Source organism: Python bivittatus, unplaced genomic scaffold, assembly GCF_059951505.1.
Source record: "Python bivittatus isolate LINGU-HERP-01145 unplaced genomic scaffold, Pbiv_v1 ctg000840_np1212, whole genome shotgun sequence".
Lineage (NCBI taxonomy): Eukaryota > Metazoa > Chordata > Lepidosauria > Squamata > Pythonidae > Python > Python bivittatus.
Genome location: NW_028277113.1, coordinates 8,948,802 through 8,973,777, shown reverse-complemented (window position 1 = coordinate 8,973,777; position 24,976 = coordinate 8,948,802). Strand labels below are relative to the sequence as shown.

General features: G+C 39.3%; 1 protein-coding gene across 1 annotated transcript in view; it reads right to left on the bottom strand.

Annotated features, from left to right (window-relative positions):
* The window catches only part of MC4R (melanocortin 4 receptor), a 71,964-nt gene extending 47,079 nt beyond the window's left edge, over positions 1 to 24,885 (bottom strand). The window contains exon 1 of the mRNA XM_088130793.1: positions 14,022 to 24,885. The gene's annotated coding sequence lies outside the window, so the exon portion shown is untranslated. The remainder of the gene's footprint in view (positions 1 to 14,021) is intronic.
* Between the last annotated feature and the right edge of the window lie 91 nt (positions 24,886 to 24,976).

The window sequence follows — 24,976 nt, the reverse complement described above, 5'->3', positions numbered from 1 at the left end:
GCAGGATACCAAACTGAATTGAATAAATGAGCCCAGGGAGATTATCATTCTTGTCCCAGCACAATGCAGTATGCCATGAACATGGATAGACAGAGTGAAATGGCTTTAGAAAAGGATGGAATGTAGATCTAGCCCTGGGAATGAGCAAATCATTAAGGGGGTAGTTTTAGAAAAGATTCCTCAGTCCTGAGAAAGAAGAAAGGGTGAGAAAGAAACTCAAAATAACCCTGCCTTGATTTTGTTTGGTATAAAATGTGGTAGCCTTCAAGATTCTGTTATTATACCCTACAACAATAAAGAGCATTCCTGAAATCCTTCCTGTTCCTGTTTTTTGACTTCCCTACCTCAATGGGTTGACAATTATTAATTATGCAAACAAGAATGATTAAATTATGATGATATGGTTTGAGACTTGCCCAAGACCTTTTGCTGCATGTGATGGAGCAACACATGATAACTTTCTCCAAGCCAAAGGCCGTAGTGTTTGGGGAATGGTCGAATTGTCTCATCATCCAAGACTAGGTACATTTCTCTGTATGTAGCACAAATGTCCAGGAATAAGAGGAAGGGGCTTGAGGATGGGAACCGTTGGTAATTGTTTTGTGATTATCTGAGTCCCTTGTTTTAAACATGAGTTTGCTGATGAGTTCTTCTCACCCGTGGTTTTCTCCTCTCTTTCAAAAAGAAGTGATGCCTATGGCTGAAGTGCACCCACCAATCAGATTCTTTCCTTGAACTCTCCAGGATAAACCTGTCAGGACAGCAGCAGGATACCTCTCTGCTGGCCATGCATCAGCCCATGTTGGTAGTGCAACAGCTGCACTTACTGTAGGATACCACAGGGCTATGGCTGCAGGGGGAGTAGTGACATTATCTAACCACTCTGGTCTACTTCCTGCAAACTGGCTGTTAAAAAAGAATGTTCAATCATTTAACAGCCAAGGTAGGACAAGTGATTTGGGAAAGACAGACCCAAGGATGTACTGACTCCAAGAAGGAAGAGCAACATTCTGCCCCCGGAGGTGCAATTGGCCCCACACTCCTGGCCTTCCGTAAGGCTTTGAAGACCTGGTTCTGCCACCTGGCCTGGGGTGGGGTGGGAATACCTCAAGCATGGAGATGGCTAGCCCCATAGAGTCCTTCTGCCTTCAGCCTCAGATTTTTCATCCTCTTGGACTCTCCTTCTCCTTTTTAGTAATGTTTTTAATTAAGGTTTTATGTATTTATATATTTTATGTTTTAATGTTTGTTGTGAATCGCCCAGAGTTCCCCCATTGGGGGGAGATGGGCGGTTGAAAAATTTAATAAATAAATAAATAAATAAAAATAAATTTCCAGTTCCCAGCTGACCACAGCACCAGCATTGACATGGTAAAGGAATGGCTTCCCTTCCAACTTGGAGATAGGGCTCTAGCTGGCATTCAAATGGGAAAGAGGTAGGCAGTTCTGCCTGCTGTCCTTTTTCCTACCTCTGTGCCCTATGGATTAGACACGCAGTGGAACTGATCTTCAGCTGAGGTTGCTGCGTAGGAAAGTAATCAGAACTGCAGAGGTCTGTGGAGAGGGGAAAGGGGCAGTTCAGAACTGCAGAGGTCATGCAGAAAATTGTGTGTGTGTGTGTGTGTTTAAGGGGAAATACATGAGTGCCAAGAGCTCTTGAGGGGGGGAAACGAGAATGGATAAAGCGCCATATTTAGCTTGCAAACCCATTTATTTTTTTTCAGGGAACAAATTCCATGATATCTCATGGGGTCTATTCTCCTGAGGAGACCTCTGCAGGACAGAATTATTGTCCACTGTTGCTGCTGCTCCTCCTTTCTTTGTCCCTGTCGGACACCTTCTGGACTCATTCCTTGTCACAGTCTTGCTCCGCAGCCTCCCCCCTCCAGTTCAACTGGCTCAATGTGAGCAAACTGACAACTTCCAGCCATTGCAATTTATTCAGGCAACTACCCTACTCTTCTCAATTCCACCAGTACCATCACTCCACTCATGCGATCATGAGCACCTTGTTAACAAATTGGCAGTGCCACTCTAAGAATGCCTGTTACCCACCAGTGCATTAAAAATGTACAACTGCTACTACTGATAATCATAATAGACAACATGATCCTAAGGAAAAAAAAATGAAGGATTAGGATAGATTATAAAACGACATTTCATTCACTTTCTTACCATAGCTGGATCAGAAAATGACTAGAAATGTTGTGATTAGTAAGAACATTTTTTTTAACTTTTCAAAGATACTTGAAAGTGTCAATAAATATATGGAAAACAAATCTAATAGTCAGTGGTGAATAGACTGGCAGTCAACATTTTCTAATAAATAGTAAAGATGACAACGATTCACCTTGGAATATTTCTCTTCTAATATTCCAGCATGAATCACTGTCATCTTTACTATTTGTTTTAGCAATGATAGCACTTACGAATAATTTAAGCAAAACCAAATGTGGTTATCAGTTCCCAAACAAAGCCCCCAAATAACCCATTTGCTATACAGGGATGACCTACAATTATTCGCAAAATCCAAAGAAGAACGTAAGTCTCTACTGAACACGATCTATGGATTTAATGAGGATACAAGAATGCAATTTGGTCTAGACAAATGTGCAACTGGCAATTAAGAGACAAAAGTATTGTAGAAGATGGATTAAAGCTAATGAACAGAAATGGCTTAAGATAATTGGCACTAGAAGAAGGAAGCAAATACTGAGGTTTAATGCAAGCTTCTGCCTTATTACATGAGTAAATTAAACAGATACTACCTCTAATTACATAAAACAAATCCAAAAATTTTGAACACGAAATGAAATGCAGGAAACGTAATTAAAGCCATAAACACTTGGGTTGTCCAATTATTTGCTATATGCAGGTGTGATTGATTGGACAGAAGCTGAATTAGATTTGATAGGAAAACAAGAAAATTAATGACAGTGAATCATGCCTTCCACCAAGCAGTGATGTTGACAGGCTCTATTTTGCCAGAAGTAAAGGAGGGAGAGGATTACTCCAAGTAAAGCAAACAGTGGAAGAAGGAAACACAGCAAGAATGATGAGATCAGGCACAGTAAGGAGTCATTTCTGATGGAAGCTTGTAAAAAGAAGCTACTAAAAACTGCAAAATCAAAAGAAGATTACAGAAAGGAAGCAACTGAAAGCTGAAGTTAAACCTGTTCATGGTTGTAATACACATCATACTGAAGGGATATCAAATCAAAATGTGACTTGGCAGTGGGTGAAAATTGGAATTCTTAAACAAGAAACTGAAGGAGCAATCACAGCAGCAGAGGAACAAGCTATGCAATCAAAGATCATCATAGCCAAAACTGAACTGATTTTAAATAATTGCAAATGCTGAGTATGTAAGATCAAAACTGAATTGTAGATATTATTAGTGGGTATACCAAAATTACCCAAACTGAGTATAAGCAATGCTATGTTATAGTTGCAAAAAATGTGAATTGGAGTGTATGTAAAAAGTTTGCCTTTATTATTAACAAAAACTGAACACATCTGAACAAGTCAATGAAGAGGTCAAGATCATCTGTGTTTTTTGTTTTAAATACAGACCAACAGATGCTTGAAATACAACCTGTCAGACATTACCATTGCTGCAAAGGAAAAACTGTGCTTCATAGAGGTAGCGGAAATAGAAGATAATCAAATTGATCAAATCCAAATGGAAAAAGTAAGAAAATATTGGGATTTGCACATTAGAGCTGAAAAACCTTAGACGAAAAAGTCAATTATAATACCAACAGTAATTAGAGCCATACCAAAAGGATTCACCAAATATTGGAAACTAAATTTATTGGACTTTATACCTCTCCCTTTGCAAAAAAAAAACCCCACATTGCTTGGAGCTTCCTACGTACTTTGACATGATTCCTAAGCTCTTGGTTAGAATTGCATGATCAGAAAATACCTAGTCCAAAGACTGTGATATTCACAGGATGAATAGATGATGATCATGATGATCATGATGATACAGTGAAAATACATGAAATGGTTTAACAATTTACTGATATACCCAAAATTTGTCGTTGATCTGCTCTGTGGCTTAAAGAAAAGTAGCACTAATAGGCTATTTTAAGACTATGCCATCTTTATTTCTATTGTTGCTTTTATTTTCAGCAAGAGAAGAAGACGCTTTGTACTTTGTTCAGTTCAGCAATCTTTCAGGTACTTCTCCAAAATCAGCTGTTCAGCTCACATCTGATCACTGCAAATGTGACAAAGTAACACAGCTTCCCAGGAGATATCAGCCATTCACATAAAGAAGCAGATTGTTAAAAAACTGAACAAACAGTGTCTGGCTGTGCACAAATTATTAATATAAGGTGATTGCTGATATCCCTTATAACACAATCCTCTCCAAGCTACAAAGTACAGCTTGCTGCTATAGGTTTTGTTATTATAACACACAGGAGCATGCTTTCTGTATTTCTAGAGAAGAACATGATTTGAATTATTTTATCACATTTCATGTAATGCAATTATTACTAGAAGGGGAAGGAATCTCTTCTGGTAACTGGCATCACTACTAGAAGCAGCAGCTTATTAAAACATTGTCAGTGTTGAATTTCAGGAACTCTGAGATTATTGTACTGGGCAAAGCCTGTCCCAGGATACAGTGAAAGCCATTTAAAATGAAGGCAGAGTCTTGTGCATAAACTGAACAGGCCAAAGTTTTTTTAGATTTGAATATCAGGTTGCTGCCACTGGGGTGATTCTGCTCCCAATTTTTAAGATACCCCCCAAAAAACAAAATGGGAGATGCCAGGTCAATTTAATTTAACCTGCTTTTCATCATGGAGCCCAAAATCATGATGGCCTATGAAGAATTTACTTTATAATAGGAAATTCTTGTTTCCTTTTCCCCGTTTCCCACTCCAGTGTTGCAAACTAATTTGTGTTTAAAACAAATAGCGATGTGAGAACTTGTTGTAAAGTTGGGCTCCAAGGATCAGATGGGGTTGTAGCTACTGTGTCAGCATCCCTGCTGTAACAACTTCTCTGCCTGAGCTGCTTGATTCTATGGGTACTATGGGGGGGGGGGACTGTCTCCAACTCAGTCCTACTAAGAGTTGTGGCTGTAGGCCACCTAGATCTGGGAATATTCTATCTTTAACCATGGATGAGGTGGTACTTCCCCATCAAGGATGGTGCCCAATCTGGGGTTACTCCTGGACTCACAGCTCCTGCTTGATGAGCAGGTGGCAGCTGTGGCCAGGAAGGCCTTTGTGGTTTTTAATCCTATGCTAGCTGCCCAGAGTTACAAATGCAGATTAGGTGACCATATAAATTGATTAAATAAATAAATATTCTCAATTTAATCTCATTGTAAAAGGCTGATCTTCTCAACAGCAAGTAACACACATGAACAACCCCTCAATTTAGGCATTTGCATAATTTCTTAATCTGCTCCATTACCTCCCCCCCCCCTTAATCTATTTAAACAACCTCTAAAGTAATCTATACCTAAAAGTATAGCCGTACTTCAGCAAGATTATTATATGCACAACAATGGAGAAATACTGTACTGAAATACCCACAATGGAGGAATGAATTGTAAAGATGACAGAATTAGCAGAAATGGCAAAACTGACCTGTTTGGTCAGGAATAAAACAATAAGTACTTTTATAAAAGTCTGGAAACCTTTTGTAGACTTTTTGCTGAAATGGGAAAAAAGTGAAATGGTGATTTGTGGATTTGCTGATTGAAAAAAGGAATTGAATATGGGACAGAAGGGATCTCTGTAATGTAATCTGAGTGAGGGAGGAGGGATAATAAATTTATTTGTAACTGCTGCAAAGAAGATCAGAAGTTGCTTCTTTAATTATTTTGTCTTTTTTTCTTTCTTTAACTATATTGTTTTCTTCACTTTTTCTTTTATCTTTTTTCTTTTTATAACTTTTCTTAATATGTATTTTCATGTTTATCTTTTATCTATCTAAATTTTTAAAATAAAAAATATATCTATAAAAACAATGAATAGCGGTGATTGCAGGAATTAGAATAAACCCAGTAGCTACAAAAACCCTAACAGGTATTCAGCAATTGCTTTTTCTTTCTAGATATTAGGCAACTGGAATAACTAAGACCATCCTTTCTTTCTTTCAGAGTCAGTAATCGCCTGGAGCAGTTCTTCCCACACGTATAGCGGCTGAAGTTACAAATTACCTGGGAGTATGCCGTATGATGACATCCTATTTCTCAGAAGGATACTGTATAGAAAAAATATGGTTGTCATGTGAACAGCTATGGATACAATATTCCTAGGAAAGACAGTGCACCAGTTGCTTTCAGTCATAGCAAGCCAAGATATTGTCTGCACCTGAAGAGGAATACAAAATTAAATTTCTCCAGGTTTGGAGCTGTGCAGAATCCATAAAGCTGGATAATGCTTCAGTATCAACTTTGGCCCATTTAAGTTTTCTATCCTGTCTCACTTCCAAATTTACAAGAGGCCTCTTGTCCCAGGGTAAGTTTTCCCAGAAGTCAGAACTTCCTTGGAAAGAAACTGAAATTGATTGGTAGTCGCTGTCTTCTCTCATCAGGACTTGTATATCTGAGAACATCTCTAACATGTCCCTTGAAACACATATAAAATCTAAAACACTATTAAAATTGCCTGAATGGTAAGTAAAAGGATATGTAAAACCAGGATCCCTACTACCTAAAATGTGTAGATTACAATTATAAATCATAGAAACCAATTGTACATCTGCAGTATTTCTTTTTTGATGTCTAGAATGCCAAGGGGGAACAGATAGGAAGAAGTACTCGGGAATAACTCCCAAGGAAACAAAATTTTGTAGAGAAGCCCCCACCCTGGCATTAAAATCACCTACCAGGACTATAATGGCTTTGGGGTATTTTTCCTTTAACTTTAAGATTGTCACTTCCAAATTAGCCCAATTGTTCAGTGAGGAGTAGGGTGGAAAATAGGCATTCAACAAAACCAATTTGAAAGAATCATAGGAAAATTTAACAATTAGGTGAGAAGATGGAGTATCGTTGAAGGTCAGTTCCTGGGCTTGCCATCCCAGCTCTGCCTTGACTAGAATTGCCAGGCCACCAGAGGCCCTCCCTTTGGTCTTAAATTTAGTTGCAGGGGTAAACCATGATCTGAAGCCTGGCAGATGAATCTGATCTTCCTCCGGGGACAGCCAAGTCTCCTGAAGAGCTCTAAGGTCAAAACTTATCAGAAAATCCATCAGGTCCCCATCCAAGACTCTTACTTTCCATCCAGCAATATTCCATGACAATAGATGGAATTGATCTACATGCTTAACGTTTTCAGGAATAAGGAAAGAGTTCATGTGCACTTGGGGGGAGGCACAAGTGTTTTCCAGTCATTCCACATTGGTAATGTTGTCTAAAATTCCATCCGGGTCAAAAAAGACACACTGATTCATTATGTGCCTGCCTTCTCTTTTACCGGTTGAACTCCAAGTGACGTTGTGGGTCAGCAGCCTGTGGCAAAAATAAGTTTGTAGGCTGACCCGTCAGAGTAGTACCAGAACCCAGAAGGGGGGTCGTCAGACAGGGACTGACCTCCTTAGGACTCAGATCAGCTCCTGCACTGGGGCTTTCTTCTGATTGTTGTAGCACGGTGATTAAGCAGCCATTCAGATCCTGCTGACTGTTCACCTCTGTTATAATGCTATCGCTTACTGTGTCTGTATGCAGAGAAATTTTATCAGGGGTCTCGAAAAGGGTGTTTTCTATCTGCATTTGGGGTAACAAGATCTATTAAGGGTTTTGCTGCCTTACGTGTGGTTTCTAGCAGATCTTTCAAGTCATCTAATCTATTAATAATGCCCACTTGCTCAGAGTCTGGCAAAATGTGGAAGGAATTAATCAAGCTTGACTCCAAAAGCTCTACTGAGCACTGACAAGTAGGAGGCATGGAGTGTTTTGTTTTGTTTTTTTAGATTACCACTTCTCAAGGATGGAGGGGGGATAGCATCCTTGGAAATAACAGCTTCAAAGTCACTGCAATTAGGCTTGGGAGGAATGACACTCTTTTTACTAGAACAGACTATCAGAGGTCTGACTCCCTCCTCGCTGAACACTCGAATAGGATAGATCTCAAACCTACTCATGAAAGGCTTCATTTTAAACAACATACTTGTTATGGTGGGCTGATTAAAAGTCAGCAAAATACATTTAAATCCTTTCCAGAAGGAAGCCACTCAACTCTCTGTAGATCCACCAGCTGCCTTTCACAGCGGAGAAGTTGGCTGAGGGAAGAAGCAGCTGAGTTTCTGGATCTCCACTTTCCCTTATTAACTCTATTATTTGAAATTTGTAAAGTGATCTGATTCCTTTGTAAGTTACAATTACGGTTTATGTGCTTTTTATCCAGAACTTCTTGGGAAGGAGAAACTTGCTTGGCAAGCGCCTCTGAATGTTGGTTATGTGGTGAGTCTATAGCACTTTAAATCAAATCCAAATTAGTGTCCATCTTTAAGTCAACAGATTGTACTCCGCCCCTTTAAGAAGGGCTTTTACCAGAACAAGATTTGAGCTGTTGGACTCAATGGCCAAATATGGATGCTTCTATAATATTCCATTTCATGAAAGAACCTGTATATGCAGTTCTCCTGACATTGAAAATATTTCTCATATCCCGTTTAATTGTCAATTATATACATCCATCAGGCTAAAATATTTATCCCCATTACTGGAAAGAACAGAGCATTGGGACCCGAATTTTCTCTAGGGCACCAATGCATATATTGTGCACAGAACTGCCATATTTATACTGAAGGCTGGGGCTCTAAGATCTCGTTATATAGAACAAATTGGGGTATCACTGTCAAGGTGATTCTCTCATCTGATAACTGTCTCCTTGCACTGTGATGACATATACACATGTGTCTCATGTATTCTTTTTATAGTTCCGATTATGCTTTGTTTATATAGGAGCACTCGGGGCCGTGACTCCTAAGCTGGAAGAATGGCTCCAAGAGATCCCAGGAACAAAATCAGAGCTCTCTGTCCAGAAGAGTGCAGGGCTAGGAACAGCTAAGTTGCTGCGCAGAACCCTCAAACTCTCAGGCCTCTGGTAGAGGACCTGAGACTGAGGAAGACACATACCACCCATAGGGGTGAGAGGGGAATTTTTATATGTGTGTGTGTGTGTGTGTGTGTGTAAATTTGCTGTATTGATAAGGTCAACTGACTAATCAATAAAACTCAAATTCAAATTCAGTTGTTTTCAGTCATAACACATAAAGCAGGAATCACTTTATGTTGCTATTCCACAGAATTTACCAGGCCTTTACAAACTAGCTTTCATTAGATTTGAATTAGAGTTTCAAGATTTGAAGAAGGCGTATAAGGAGGAGGGGAATAAGAGGGGAAGTGTAATGGGAGGAAAAGGATGATGTGTATCATGATATTGTCATGCAAATGACACAGCTTACTACAGAGAACCATAGAGATGATCTTGGATAAACTATGCAACAGCAATTAAAAATATATGATTTAGGTCCAGGACAGGAAGAAAACGCAAGAAAGCAATTCATACTAGCTTTGTCTTAACTCTCGAGTATAAAGAGGGAAAAGAAATGCTCTCAGGATTTCAAGAATTTGTTATTATAACATATATCAATAATGTAGAGTTCCAGATATTCTTGTGGAGTCATTTCCTGACCTAGCCTGCCTTGATATCTGATACAAGTATGTGTCAGCCCTTCATGAGCGATGGAGATGATACAACTGCATCATTTGTGTGATAATGTCATGGCACACACAACATCACATTGATGTCATCATGGCTCATAACATACACCTATGAAAGGCCATATTTAGCTTGAGTTTGTGATGCAAAAGCAATTAGGCTGTTCAGAAATTCAAGATTTGATCTGAAGGAAAAATTTGTCCACAAATTAATAATGAGGAAGCAATAAAATGCTTGCAAACCTTTATCTTTTAGTGGAATAGGATTTTAAAAAATAGCATGGACGATAGCCCTTTGGTGGATATTAACTCTGCTAAGTATCACCTGAATATCTTCAAGTATTTCATTTCAATAAATGTTTGAATTATTGCCCCTGAAATAAAGCCGAGATCATGGATAAAGATATGATAGCAAGTAGCTTTCATATCATGCAAAAAACAATATTAAATTGCGGTGATCCAATGCAATAAATAACATAAAAATAGCATCTTTCAAAATATTAAAGTAAGCTCATGCCTTGTTTTTCTAGTGTGCCAGGCATAATGTGAAAAATGACTATTGACTTGTCTTCATGATATGGCATAGCTTTGTTGCCTGCAATCACTGTGTTTTCTGGGGTTCCAGGAGGGTTGATTAGTTGGTTGTCAAGGTTGACCATTCCTGAAGGGACCTCTTATCATTGGCTTCAGTGAGCTACTAAGCTGGTCAAGGTACACTGAATTTGGTCTCTTCTAGGTAGGACTCAGAAGAGCCACCATTAACTTGTACTTTTGGGAGTTGTAGTCTCCTGCCTCTGTTCTTTGGGTCTAATGGAGTAACAGGAGAGTTTGCATAGGTAGTTATCAACTTGTCCTTCATGTAAGGGATACTCAAATCCCACAGAGAAAGAAACTGACTCAGAAAAAACCACATTCAAAGTCTTAACACTCCTTAGAAGTAAACATATGAGCCATCATCTGTATTCACGTGGTATTCATTCTTTGTTAAGAAACTTGAGACTAATCTCAATCATGCAGAAATGATTTGACTTAAGAAGGTGTACCAGACTGGTCAGCTTTGAGCTCATGTTCCCAGTTGAATTGAACTTTCAATTATATTGACAGAATCAGTATAGAAATGTAAAAGGAGAACATAAAATGAAGGCTTGTGGCTGGCCACCGTAAAGATGTTGAGAAGTAAGAAAATGAATGAAGCCCAAACCAGTGTTAGCTTTGCCACCTCAAAAGGAGCTTTGAAGCAGGTTTCCTATTCAGTTCATGAATCTGCTTTGATGGGGTGGTTTAACTAAAGCTTCATCAAATGAAGAAACTCTTTCAAAGCATTTACCACCCTAAAAGTGATTATATTGAAAGAAAGAGAGAGAGAGAGAGAGAGAGAGAGAGAGAGAGAGAGAGAGAGAGAGAGGAAGGTGAGTCCTTGGACTATATAATTATGGAATTTGTTGACATTTTATTGATCTATGACAGTAATAAAAATTGATTTGATTTGTTGATGTTTAATTTGGAAGCAGACTACATTTGAGCTACAGATTAGTATGTGACAGGTGGAATTTTGACCAGAGCTATTGAACAAGCAATGCTTTGGATACTAAATTACTGGTCTAAGTCCTTTTGCCTGCAGTTCAATTGGTAAAGTTCAAAAGACTGCAAGATTAGTGCTTCCTGATGGATTTGCTGCCTGGATTTACATAGTAGGCTAACCTATGTTGTGGTTTGGTTTACCTTGTCATCTCAACCTAGTCCTTAATTTAATTTGTGGTTTGTTTCAATTTAACCAAGTCTACCATGTGCCTAAATTGGTTGAACTGGGCAAATGGTTAGTTTAGAGCCCAGGAAAGCAAAGTCATATGAAGGAATGATTATAAAGCAGAGATGCTCTTCTGACATCACCTCTGCCACTCCTGCTTTACTCTTTCACATAACTTCCCTCAGGATTCAAGTAAGATCTTCCTCACCCATATAGTAATAAATGGGCTGAGAAACAATGGGTCTTCTCAGCCAAGATTAGATCACAATAGACTTTTTAAAATGCTATTAGGAGAAATAAAACTCTAGGAGAAGTTTGTTGACTGGGCTCTGCAAAGTTTGTTCTGTAAAAGTAAAAGGGAGGTGGACTGTCAAAATATGGTTGGCTGTAACACAGTGTCACCTGGGACTTATTGACTAGGATGAGTATCTTGTTGTCAAATGCTTGCTACCTCAAGGACTGAAAAATGTCAGGTAGAGGAGGAAAACTAGTGGCCATTAAGGAAGGCCTCCATGGGTGCTAGGTCCTATATGGTGGCTTTGGTTCCAAAGGATTATGCAAAACCTCTTGATGGTGAGTCTGAGAGTAATGGCAATGATTAATAACATCCACATCATAAGCAAAATTTATCAGAAAAATCTTTAAACACTTATTTTCTGCAAAGACAGGAAGAAGCAGGGCTAGTTGGTTACCAGTAATGTTCTCCTTTTAGGAGACTTGACCCTAAAGATAAAATACTAGAGCTATAAGACTAACAAGAACAAATTGAGCTGTTGCAGTTAAGGACACAGTGACCAAAAAAAGTATTGTATTAAGAGAATAGTGGCTCAGCTGGACCATTTAAAAAGCATGATTTTGCTACCTCCTGCACGTTTCCAGCTAGATCTGAAAAAGAGAAGTATTTCTCTATTAGCAGGGTCAAAGAAACATTTTACTCAGGATTGTACCATTTAACAAAGTAGCCCTTCCCGTGCCTGAAATAGCAGGCTAAGGCACCTAAGAAATTAACCTTTCATCACCAGTTACCATCAAGCAGGGAAAGGTTTGATTGGCTAAATTGTTGGGTTTCCAGCTGATATTAGATGTACAGAATGATAGTTTATTAAAAAGGGAGGGAGGAACTTACACCATTTTCAGTATTACTTCAGAAATACTGCACACCCTCCTTCTAAATTGCATAGAAATGCATTACAATTTCTTTTGTAATCATCTGGCTTGGGAATTTAAAATGCAGTCCTTACCTTGACTAAAAAATATCCATTCAGATTGAAAAGCACCCTTTCTTTTGCATTTCTAAACTACATTAATAGCATACAACTCAGGGGAGGTCTAACATTCAGTGCTTGAACATGCCAGGAACTTCCAATGTTCAGTTCTTAAGGCTCAATAAACCAATGCACGGGGAAGCTGTTCCTTTTTTCATTCTTGCTTGCTTTCATTCATTTTACATAATGTATTTCAATTTTCTTTTAACGATGAATGAGATGAAGTAAGAATTAGCTGTGTGTCACTTATATGAGCAGGGAAGAATCAAGCCAGAGATAGAGAGAGATAATGTGAACTGTCTAGAAAGTTGAACATCTGGTTCACTGATCAGGTTCCCTTTAATCTTTCCTAACCTAATATAGTTCGATTGCAATGGACACTAATCAAAAACTGGCTTGCTCTCAGGAACTGGGATCAATCTGAAGAAAAGTCAACAGAAAACAAACATGAGCACTGCACAGAGATGTCCAGTTTTGCTCCAGTATAACTGGTGCCGAGGGAGAAAAATACAGCTCTCCCCTTCAAAGAGCCGTATCTGGGGATAGGAAGGCCTGGACTCACTATGTGTGCAATGAGTGTGTGTGGAGGAAGCCACACTTTTGTTATTGTTGTTTTTAGTGGCATATTTCAGAAAAGTCTAGCACAAACCAAGCAAAGGAGGGATTAATTTTCTAAGGGGAGCATTCCCATGGCAGAGATTTTGAGTTGTCATAAAGTTAGGTGGTGATTGTTCTTTTAAGAGAGGTTCATGAAGCTTAGGCTGATGCAGGAGTTAAGACATCTGGGAGTCCATTTCTTGCCTGTTAATTGCTGGGTATGATTTTTGTTCTCTTGGGAATGAGGGGTAAGCACTCTACTGCAAAAGCCTAGAGGTGCTTTCCTCCATTATAACACTGCAAATAAGATTGGCAAACAAATAAATGATGACACGATGAAAATATGCATACCATGGGGCCAGAGCAGATGGAGTAAAAATGAAAAAAGATAGACAAGTGATGTATGAGAGTGTGTGCGTGTGAGAAAAAAATATCACTCCATTACAGAATATCAATCATATCTATCTGACATTTATTATTTATCTGACATTTATTGCTGCATTAGAGATTCCAGATCCATGATTTTTTTTTCCAGGCAGCCATCTAATCAATGCTTTCCTACAATGTGTTACACTGTATCCCATCAATAAATTACCTCCTCTTTTATACTGCTCCACTATTTTGATAAAAAGCAGCCCATCATGTGCCAGTAACAAAATCTTAAAATGCATCTAACAGTGCAGAACAGGGAATGTTTTCACATAGGAGTCCTCACCTGTGCCGAACAGAGTATCCAGCTGATGGTCACTTATGCACTGACGCATCGTCTCTTCTAAGTTACATAATGAACAGAAGTGAGCATTCCCAGGTTTTTTATTCTGTATTTGCACATGGAGGAGGAGGCAATATAGAAAACAGCACAAATAAGCATCAGGGTTAAACAAAAGAAAAAAAACAACACTAAATATAGACCAGTATGTTCCATGCAATAAATCCTTTCATTCTTGTTCTTCCATAGAAGACAATGTTGCAATTATGCAAAGTTTTTCCAGCCATGATAGAAATGGCTGAAGTATCTTGATTCTATAAAATCTTTCATCAAAGCCAAGTATATAACAAACAACAGTACAATGCTAATAAAGCCCTCTGGCCAGAAAGATGTTTTATTGAATATAAGAGAGGAAGGGAGGGGGGAGGGGGAGTCCATTAGGGCTATGGGAAGCTTCAAATGGGTGTTTTGCTTTGGTGAAGCAAAGATTTGCGTGAAGTACCTTTTCAAGGCTCTCCCATAATGAAATACAGTTCCCTGCTTCTAAAGTGAAGAGATGTAACTGTGTTGCTTTACTCTAAGACTTCATCTGACAGTTCCAGTAGCCAAGGAGAGGGTTCTGCCAACATGGTGCAGAAGCACAGAAAAATTGTCCAACTCCTTCAGCTATTCTTCGTCCTACTGGAAGTGTTGAAGGAGGCCTTGAGATGATACAAACCACTTCCTGGAGAATCACACCATCTCCTCAATGAGAACAGAATTGCTTCTGTGGCACAGATCACCTCCTCGAACCAAGCCACCTTACCCAGACTTAGATTACATGCATTATATGCATTCTGATTTGCATGCCGCAGAAGAAACCCATCCAGAGATCCAGTAATGTTTTCCCACAGATGAAGATACATCGGAGGGATGTTACCTGTAGCGTCTGTACCCAACTTCCACTCTGATAGTTGTATTGCTCCCCCAATCCCTAATTCATCTCTGCTGTGAAAGAAAGTGTGATTTTTATTTATTTATTTAGTAGACTTGTCCCTGCCCATCTCCCCGCAATGGGGGACTCTGGGCGGTTTACATCAAATTAAAACCATAAATACATAATTAAAAATTATAAAAAAGAACCACACTTGATTTTATTCAAGAAGCAGCAGCAACTACTCTAATTTACCTATTTACCTGCATGGGCCGTTAGTGGTTTCTTCTCCATCTGAATGTGAGAGCTGTCAGCACAAGGCGTGTGCTTCTTTTCACATCTTTAGTAGGTCAGTACTAAATATTATGTGGGAATTGTTAGAGGTCATGTTCAGAGCTTAATAAAGCTGGATTTTATATCTTTTCAAAAATCTGCAGAAAGTGATTATGAAATTTAGATCCACAGTCTAAAAATCCATGATTGTACATGCACTTAAAATGCCTTGATTTATATAATAGAAATGGAAAGAAAGAAGAAAGGAAGTGAAAGAGGTACTACAAGAGTTGTATCAACTGTGTTAAATCATGATGGAAGTATGTTAAATATCAAGGATGCACAGAGAGTACTCAGTCTGCTTCTAGTGTGTGAAGTGGAACCTGGAAATGTCTTTTTTTAATAGTAATTTTATTAAAAACTACAATTTACAATAATAAAAACTAATACAAACTTAAAATAAAAGAATAAAAAAAAGGTGCAGAAAAGAAAAAAGAGAAATAGAAATAGAAAAGAAAAAATAATATAGTAAAGAAAAAGAAAAGAAATATATAAAGAAGTGACTTCCCTTTATCACAAGTCTAAACAATTTTAGTAACTTATCACCTTCTCTTAAAATAAAACAAATGATCTCTTCTTCCCAAATCCCATCTCTTATCTGTAAACAAATCCATAAAACCTTGTCATATCAGTCCCGATGTCAGCAAAAGTCCATTAAGGGTTACTAGAGATAACAATATATCTATTTTAGCCTTGATCAAATAAACCAACTTTATATTCCTTCCTTTTACTTTTAACAATCTTGATCTTTACACTGTGTGCACAATTATTAGGCAAGTGAGTATTTTGACCATATAATCATTTTTATGCATATTTTCTACCTCCAAGCTGTATAAACCTGAATGCTTATTGGATATAAGGATATCAGGTGATGTGTATTTGTGTAATGAGGGAGGGCGTGGCCTAAGGAGATCAACACCCTATATCAAGGTGTGCATAATTATTAGGCAGCTTCTTTTCCTCAGGCAAAATGGGCCAAAAAAGAGATTTAACTGACTCTGAAAAGTCAGAAATTGTAAAAAGTCTTTCAGAGGGATGCAGCAGTCTTGAAATTGCTAAGATATTGGGGCATGACCACAGAACCATCAAACGTTTTGTTGCAAATAGTCAACAGGGTCGCAAGAAACTTGTTGAGAAAAAAAGATGCAAATCAACTGCCAAAGATTTGAGAAGAATCAAACGTGAAGCTACCAGGAACCCATTATCCTCCAGTGCTGTCATATTCCAGAACTGCAACCTACCTGGAGTGCCCAAAGTATAAGGTGTTCAGTGCTCAGAGACATGGCCAAGGTAAGGAAGGCTGAAACTCGACCACCACTGAACAAGACAAAAGTTGAAATGGCAAGACTGGGCCAAAAAATATCTGAAGACAGATTTTTCAAAGGTTTTATGGACTGATGAGATGAGAGTGACTCTTGACAGACCAGATAGATGGGCCCGTGGCTGGATCAGTAACAGGCACAGAACTCCACTTCGACTCAGACTCCAGCAAGGTGGAGGTGGGGTACTGGTATGGGCTGGTATTATTACAGATGAGCTAGTTTTTGGGTTGGACTCAAAATCAACTCCCAAACCTACTGACAGTTTTTAGAAGACACTTTCTTCAAGCAGTGGTACAGGAAAAAGTCTGCATCTTTCAATGTATGGTTATGTAGGACAATGCTCCATCGCATCCATTGAAGTACTCCGCTGCGCGGCTAGCCAGTAAAGGCCTCAAAGATGAAAGAATAATGACATGGCCCCCTTCCTCACCTGACCTAAACCTATTAAGAACTTGTGGGCCCTTCTCAAGTGGGAGATTTATGGTGAAGGAAAACAGTACACCTCTCTGAACAGTGTCTGGTAGGCTGTGGTTGCTGCTGCACAAAAAGTTGATCATCAACAGATCAAAAAACTGACAGACTCCACGAATGGAAGGCTTATAACTCTTATTGGAAAGAAGGGTTGCTATATTGTTCACTGATTTTTTGTCTGAAATGTCAGAAATGTTTATTTGTAAATTTTGAGTTGTTTGTTTATTATTCTCACTTTAACAGATGAAAATAAAGGAGTGAGATGGGTGAATTTTCGTTTTTCATTTAGTTGCATAATAATTCTGCACACTAATAGTTGCCCAATAATTGTGCACACATAGATATGCTCCTAAGAAAGCCAGAACCTCACTTTTACTTTCTTAAATATTCAGGTTTGAGGTTTATTAACATTTTGGATTGACCGAGAGCACTGTGGTTGTTCAATAATGAAATTCATCCTCAAAAATACAACTTGCCTAATAATTGTGCACACAGTATAGTCCCTTCAAATACTGTCCTAGAACTTGATTTCTTTTCATTTTGTCTTTGTCCCTTCTCACAAAATTGTTCAAAGCTTTAACAAGACTCTTTTGTAAATCCAATATAGGAAAATTATCCAGGTCACTCTCTTGGTTTGTTATTTCTTTATCCCTTTCAATTATTAACATATCAGCTGGTTTCTTTTGTATGTCTAGTGTAACATCTTTTCCATGTCATTCTTGTAGCCTGTCATTTTAAAATCCACTTTCAAATCAGTATCAATCATGTCAGGTAATACATGTTCCTAAAACATCTTTTAAACACAGTCTATCTACAGAGGCAGACACTCTTAAAATTAACGTATCCTTCAATATGTCCAATGTTAAAATAAAGTACTTCTGAGGAAGAAGTGGCAAACTGAAGATGGCTCCACAAAAAGCGGATCTGACAACTGCAATAGAATGAAGAGCCAGTGAGTAGACGAGCTCTTCGTAATTCCTCTCTGGACAAGGAGAGGATTTGAGATTGCCCACAAGTGCTCCAAACAGTTGCTCCTCACGAGAAGATCACAAGACAGTGCTCTCTGGCAGGTTTAGATCTCTGGGAGATGGGGGAATGGCCATTTTGCTCAAACTGCACTCAGCACCTTTAAAAGGACACAGGTTTTGCATACTTCCTTTTCTAATCACTTTCGGAAATTGCTTGTTAATTGCTTTTCAGCTATTACGAACCTTTGGATTGACATGTTTTACAGCATCAGGTGAGTTTCCTTCAATCCTTAATGAAAGAAGTTTTAAATACAAGTTTAAGGACTTAATTTTTTTTTTCTGGAATAAACAAAAAAATGTATATATCTAGGCAAGGAATTGGTGAGGAATAGTAAGGAATTGGTGACACAGCGCCAGTTGGACAGACTATATCAATTGACCCCTTCACCCCAGTGGTCCACTGGAGAAGGAAATGGCAACCCACTCCAGTATCCTTGCCAAGAAAACCCCATGGACAATGTCAAAAGGCTAAAAGATATGACGCCGGAAGATGAGCCCCTCCGATCGGAAGGTGTCCTATATGCTACTGGGGAAGAGCGGAGGGCAATTCCAGGTAGTTCCAGAAAGACTGAAGCGGCTGGGCCAAAGCTGAAAGGATGTTCAGCTGTGGATGTATCTGGAAGCGAAAAGAAGGTCTGATGCTGTAAAGAACACTATTGTATAGGTACCTGGAATGTAAGATCTATGAACCAAGGCAAGCTGGATGTGGTCAAACATGAGATGACAAGATTGAACATCTACATCTTGGGAATCAGCGAATTGAAATGGACGGGAATGGGTGAATTTAATTCAGGTGACCATTATATCTACTACTGTGGGCAAGAAACCCTTAGAGGAAATGGAGTAGCCCTCATAGTCAATAAGAGAGTGGGAAAGGCAGTAATGGGGTACAACCTCAAAAACAACAGAATGATCTCAGTGCGAATCCAAGGCAAACCATTCAGCATCACAGTAATCCAAGTCTATGCCCCAACCACTGATGCCAAAGAAGCTGAAGTTGACCGGTTCTATGAAGACCTACAACACCTTCTAGAACTAGCACCAAAAAAAGATGTTCTTTTCATCATAGGGGATTGGAATGCTAAAGTAGGAAGTCAAGGAGTTTGGTTTTGGAGTACAAAATGAAGCAGGGCAAAGGCTAATAAAGTTCTGTCAAGAGAATAAGCTGGTCATAGCAAACACTCTTTTCCAACAACACAAGAGATGACTCTACTATAGACAGAGGTCCGTAACATTGTACAGGAGGCAGCAACTAAAACCATCCCAAAGAAAAAGAAATGCAAGAAAGCAAAATGGCTGTCTGATGAGGCTTTACAAATAGCTGTGGAAAGAAGGAATGCGAAAAGCAAGGGTGAAAGGGAAAGATATCAGCAACTGAATGCAGATTTCCAGAGAATAGCAAGGAGAGATAAGAAGGCCTTCTTAAATGAACAATGCAAAGAAATCGAGGAAAACAATAGAATGGGGAAGACTAGAGATCTCTTCAAGAAAATTGGAGATATCAAAGGAACGTTAGTGCAAAGATGGGCATGATAAAGGACAAAAAAGGCAGGGACCTAACAGAAGCAGAAGAGATTAAGAAGAGGTGGCAAGGATACACAGAAGAACTATACGAGAAAGATCTTAATGTCCCTGATGTCCATGCTGGTGCGGTCACTGACCTTGAGCCAGACATCCTAGAGAGTGAAGTCAAGTGGGCCTTAGGAAGCATTACTAACAACAAAGCTAGCGGAGATGACAGTATTCCAGCTGAGTTATTTAAAATACTAAAAGATGATGCTGTTAAAGTGCTGCACTCAATATGCCAGCAAGTTTGGAAAATGCAACAGTGGCCATGGGATTGGAAACGGTCAGTTTACGTTCCAATTCCAAAGAAGGACAATGCCAAAGAATGCTCAAAGTATTGTACAATTGCACTCATTTCACATGCTAGCAAGGTTATGCTCAAAATCCTACAAGCTAGGCTTCAGCAATACATGAACTGAGAACTACCGGATGTATAAGCTGGGTTTCGAAGAGGCAGAGGAACTAGAGATCAAATTGCCAACATTCGCTAGATCATGGAGAAAGCATGAGAGTTCCAGAAAAAATCTACTTCTGCTTCACTGACTATGCAAAAGCCTTTGATTGTGTGGATCACAACAAACTGTGGCAAATTCTTAAAGAGATGGGGGTACCAGACCATCTTACTTGTCTCCTGAGAAATCTGTATGCGGGCCAAGAAGCAACAGTTAGAACCGGTCATGGAACAACCGATTGGTTCAAAATAGGAAAAGGAGAACGACAAGGCTGTATACTGTCACCCTGCTTATTTAACCCATATGCAGAGTACATCATGAGAAATGCCAGGCTGGAAGAATCACAAGCCAGAATTAAGATTGCAGGGAGAATCATCAACAACCTCAGATATGCGGACGATACCACCCTAATGGCAGAAAGTGAAGAAGAACTAAAGAGCCTCTTGATGAGGGTGAAAGAGGAGAGTGCAAAAGCTGGCTTGAAACTCAACATTAAAAAAACTAAGATCATGGCATCTGGATCCATCAGTTCCTGGCAAATAGAAGGGGTAGAAATGGAAGCAGTAACAGACTTCATTTATTTGGACTCCAAGATCATTGCAGATGGAGACTGCAGCCATGAAATTAAGAGACGCTTGCTCCTTGGGAGGAAAGCTATGGCAAACCTAGATAGCATATTAAAAAGCAGACATCACCTTGCCAGCAAAGATCTGCATAGTCAAAGCTATGGTTTTTCCAGTAGTAATGTATGGCTGTGAGAGCTGGACCATAAAGAAGGCTGAGCGCCGAAGAATTGATGCCTTTGAACTGTGGTGCTGGAGAAGACTCTTAAGAGTCCCCTGGACTGCTAGGAGGTCAAACCAGTCAATCTTAAAGGAAATCAACCCTGATTGCTCATTGGAAGGATTGATAATGAAGCTCAAGCTCAGATACTTTGGTACACCTAATGTGAAGAGAGGACTCTTTGGAAAAGACCCTGATGCTGGGAAAGATTGAAGGCAAAAGGAGAAGAGGACAGAAGAGGATGAGATAGTTAGATAGCATCACTGAAGCAATGAGCATGAAACTGAGCAAACTCAGGGAGGCAGTGAAGGACAGGAAGGCCTGGCGTGATATGGTTCATGGGGTCACGAAGAGTCGGACATGACTTAACGACTGAACAACAACAAAATATCAATTGAATTCAAGTCTTTGGGATCAGATGGATTTCATGACATGGGAAGTGCCAGAAGATTGGAGGAGAGCCAATTATTAGTATTTATTAATATTTATTTAAATGTATTGGCTGCCCAATTTAAAAGATTTCCCATTTTTTTTAAAAAAAAGAAACTACAGACCAATCAGTTTGCTATCAGCACCTGGGAAAATCCTAGAAAAGACAGTCAAGCAATGAGTTTGCAAGCATTTAGAAAAGAACAGATGATTACTAGAAGCCAGCATGGATTTGTTCAAAACAGATTGTGCTAGACAAATCTTACTGCTTTCTTTTGATAAAGTGATAGACTCACATGTCCCCACTGCTTTGTGAAGCTGCACTGGTTACCAGTTAGCTTCTGGTGCAATTCAAGGTGCTGGTTATTATCTATAAAGCCCTTCATGGTATGGGGCTCCAGTTATTTCTTCCTGTCTGGTGAGGTCAGGTGGGGTGGGTCTGCTCTGGGTCCCGTCGATTAAACCATGCCACCTTGCAGGACCAGGACGTGTGCATTCTCACGGCACTGCTTTCTGGAATGACACTCTCCCAGAAATTTGCACACCTCCCACCCAAATGACATTCAGAAAGTCATTAAAAACTTGGTTGTTCTCCCAGGCCTTGAGATAGGATGGGTGCAGAGTCCCTGTGGCTTTGGTTTTTTATTGGTAGAGCATCGTGTTCCAGTCAGTTTGGGGTTGGTTTGTTTTCCTGTATATGTTGGAGTTTCAATTGTAAGCTGCCCAGAGACTTTAAGGGATCGGGTGGCCTCAAAATTTAATGAATTAAATAAAGTGACTAGATTTATAAATAAATAAATATATAAATAAATCTAGTGACTAGATAGAGAACCAGGTTGGTGTAGTGGTTAAGGCATCTGGCTAGAGACCAGGGGACCCTAAGTTCTAATCCCACCTTAGGCACAAAGCCAGTTGGGTGACTTTGGGCCAGTCACTCTCTCTCAGCCCTAGGAAGGAGGCAATGGCAAGCCACTTCTGAAAAACCTTGCCAAGAAAACTACAGGGACTTGTCCAGGCAGTCACCAGGAGAACACTGACTTGAAGTCACACACACACAAATGATTAGCAGGCCAAGGGAATGCTGTGGATGTAGTGTACTTAGCCTTCAGTAAGGCATTTAAGTTGACCATAGCCTCCCTCTTGATAAAATGGAACAGTGAATATTGAATGGTTCCAATTCCAGATGGATTTGCATTTGGTTGAACTCCTATACCATGCATGAGGTCCTTAATAGATTTATGTCTACATGGAGGGAGAGAGGCAGTGGGATACTCCAGGGCTTTGTCCTGGACCCAGCAAGCTAGGCAAGCTCCAGGTCCCATCCTTGAAACAATGTCCTCTAATGGGACAGAGAAGGAAGCCTGCCTTCTGTGTTGTGATACCTGCCGTCTGGAATGGTCTCTTCTCCAAGGTTTGCATTGCCCTGACTCTGCTGTCCTTTGAGCGAGTCTTGAAGACCTGGCTCTTTCTCCCAGACCTGGGATAAATGGTTTCCCTTGGATGTCTTACACTATCAGGCCTTGTCCTTTTCTGTTGTTTATTAGGTCATACCATCTTACTGGGGACTTTTGACTGATCGCTTTTATCTCAAGCCACCCAGAGTTGATTGAGTTGGGCAGGTCCGTAAATTTGATTTTAAAAATAAATGCATAAAATGCCGTGTAGCTGTTTTACTTCGTTATTTCTCAAAATGAGTCACTTTCAAAGTGTGACAAAAACCAAAGGAGATTTATATTGCTACATTGGATTCACAGTTGAAAGTTAGAAAATTGGCACAGAATGGTGGCCATTTTCAAATGATAATTTCTCACTATCCACACTCACTTCTTTTTCCAGCTACCCCTGCCAGGTTGTTGTCATCTAATTTCAGTCTCTGTGACTTCTGAGTTAATCAACATGTACTGTGGGCAGTCAGGCCCCAAACTAAATCCTATTTTTTGCACTTTCCCAGAAGGCAAGTAAGCTAATAGGTTTACTGAGAAGGCTGCAATATACGAGTGATGAATTGCATTTGCCATGGTGGGGCAAAAATTGTGTATGCTTGATTGATATTAATAGCAAATAAATGGTGTTTGCACAGTATGTGAAAACAGACTATAAGTATAAACCCCTCTTATTTTTATTATAACTCCAATAAATCAATTTTAAATTGCAAGGCATTTGTAAAAGAATTCCTTATGCACAAAGAAACTTATTTCCTAAGGAATGAGGAAATCAATGAATTCTGTGTACACTACACCACCTACTGAACAGATAAAAGAATTGCTGTTAGCTCTTTCCCAAAATTGGATTAGATTTGCTTTAATTCTTCTAGTTAAGTCTCAATCCTGCCACCATTTAAGTTTATAGAGGAGGCATCCTCTAGCTAGGGCCAATGTGGGGGACCTTTCATCAGGAAAGGCCACAATCTGCTGGTGGTTGCATATCTAATAGAATCAAAGTTGGTGGTGGACAAGGGCCATAATTTGTTCCCTACCCAGCAAGCAATTGCAGGAGAAGAGAGATAATTTCTGTCAATAGCCTTTGCTAAGCCCTCAGAGGTTGTTTTTAATCAGACCAAGGAACACCAGTTTTCCACCTTTGGTATAGGAGAGAACTATAGATCATCAAAGTACAAACTGATCCTGGAGGGGAAAAGGGGACACATTTCAGGTGAGAACTCCATAGCAGCAAGGGATTGAACTTCTCAAATAGGGCTGATAATTCCATTTGGCTTCTTGTTGGCGAATCAGAAGCTGCTCACTTCCAGCTTCTGTAAATCAGTTCCATGGAAGAGCACATGCTCTGTTTGCAGAGTGGTTCAAATTAAGTTCCCAGAATCTGTAACAGACAGCTGAGAAAATTCTCATTGTCTGAAACTCTAAAAAGCTGTTGGCTGTAAGGACACAACTGAGCTAAATAATATCCACCAGAAATTTCGTATTTTTATTTTTTTTTAAAGTTTATAGAATAATAATTTCATCAAAAGATGACACTCTGGCTAGATTTTTCTCTTTCAAAGGTAACAGTACTTTACTTAAATGGTAAATCATAAGGTACATTGGTGCAGCAACTTACATACCCCCCCTCTGAAGTAGATGAATCAATCTTCATTTATTTTAGGGAGCTGTTAATTAAACAGAAAAAGATATTAGGATAATGGTACTATGATGGCTGATATATTCTCCATTATCTCCATTTTACTACCTGGAACTTTTTGCAGCTTTTCTTGATCAAAAGTGAAGTCTACTTGATTAGTGATTCAACACTAATCACTAATCATTAGCAGAGCATTTCTATGGGACTAAGCAATAGGTTTTCGTTGTCTCAGCAAAGGATACAAATGCTATCAGTTACATTCCTAACTTGGATCCAATGCTGTTTAATTTCCAGAAAAACATACCTCCTGACCTCTGATCTCCTCACCCCTGTTCTAGAAGACTAAGATACCCTATAGGGCAGGTTTTGAAAGCACAAAAGGAGAAAAGCAGTAGGAAATCAAATCATAGCACCAGGGAGTATCTCCTGCCTTTGTTTCACTTGTACTTTGAAAGTTCTAGTTGAATATGGTATTTAGTCTTCTGGCCTTAACGCACCCACTATTCTCTGGGCCTATCCTACCTGTCTGAAAGGAGGGAAATAAGGCTTCTGGCTTCCATATACTTGATTAAATCATGACATGCTT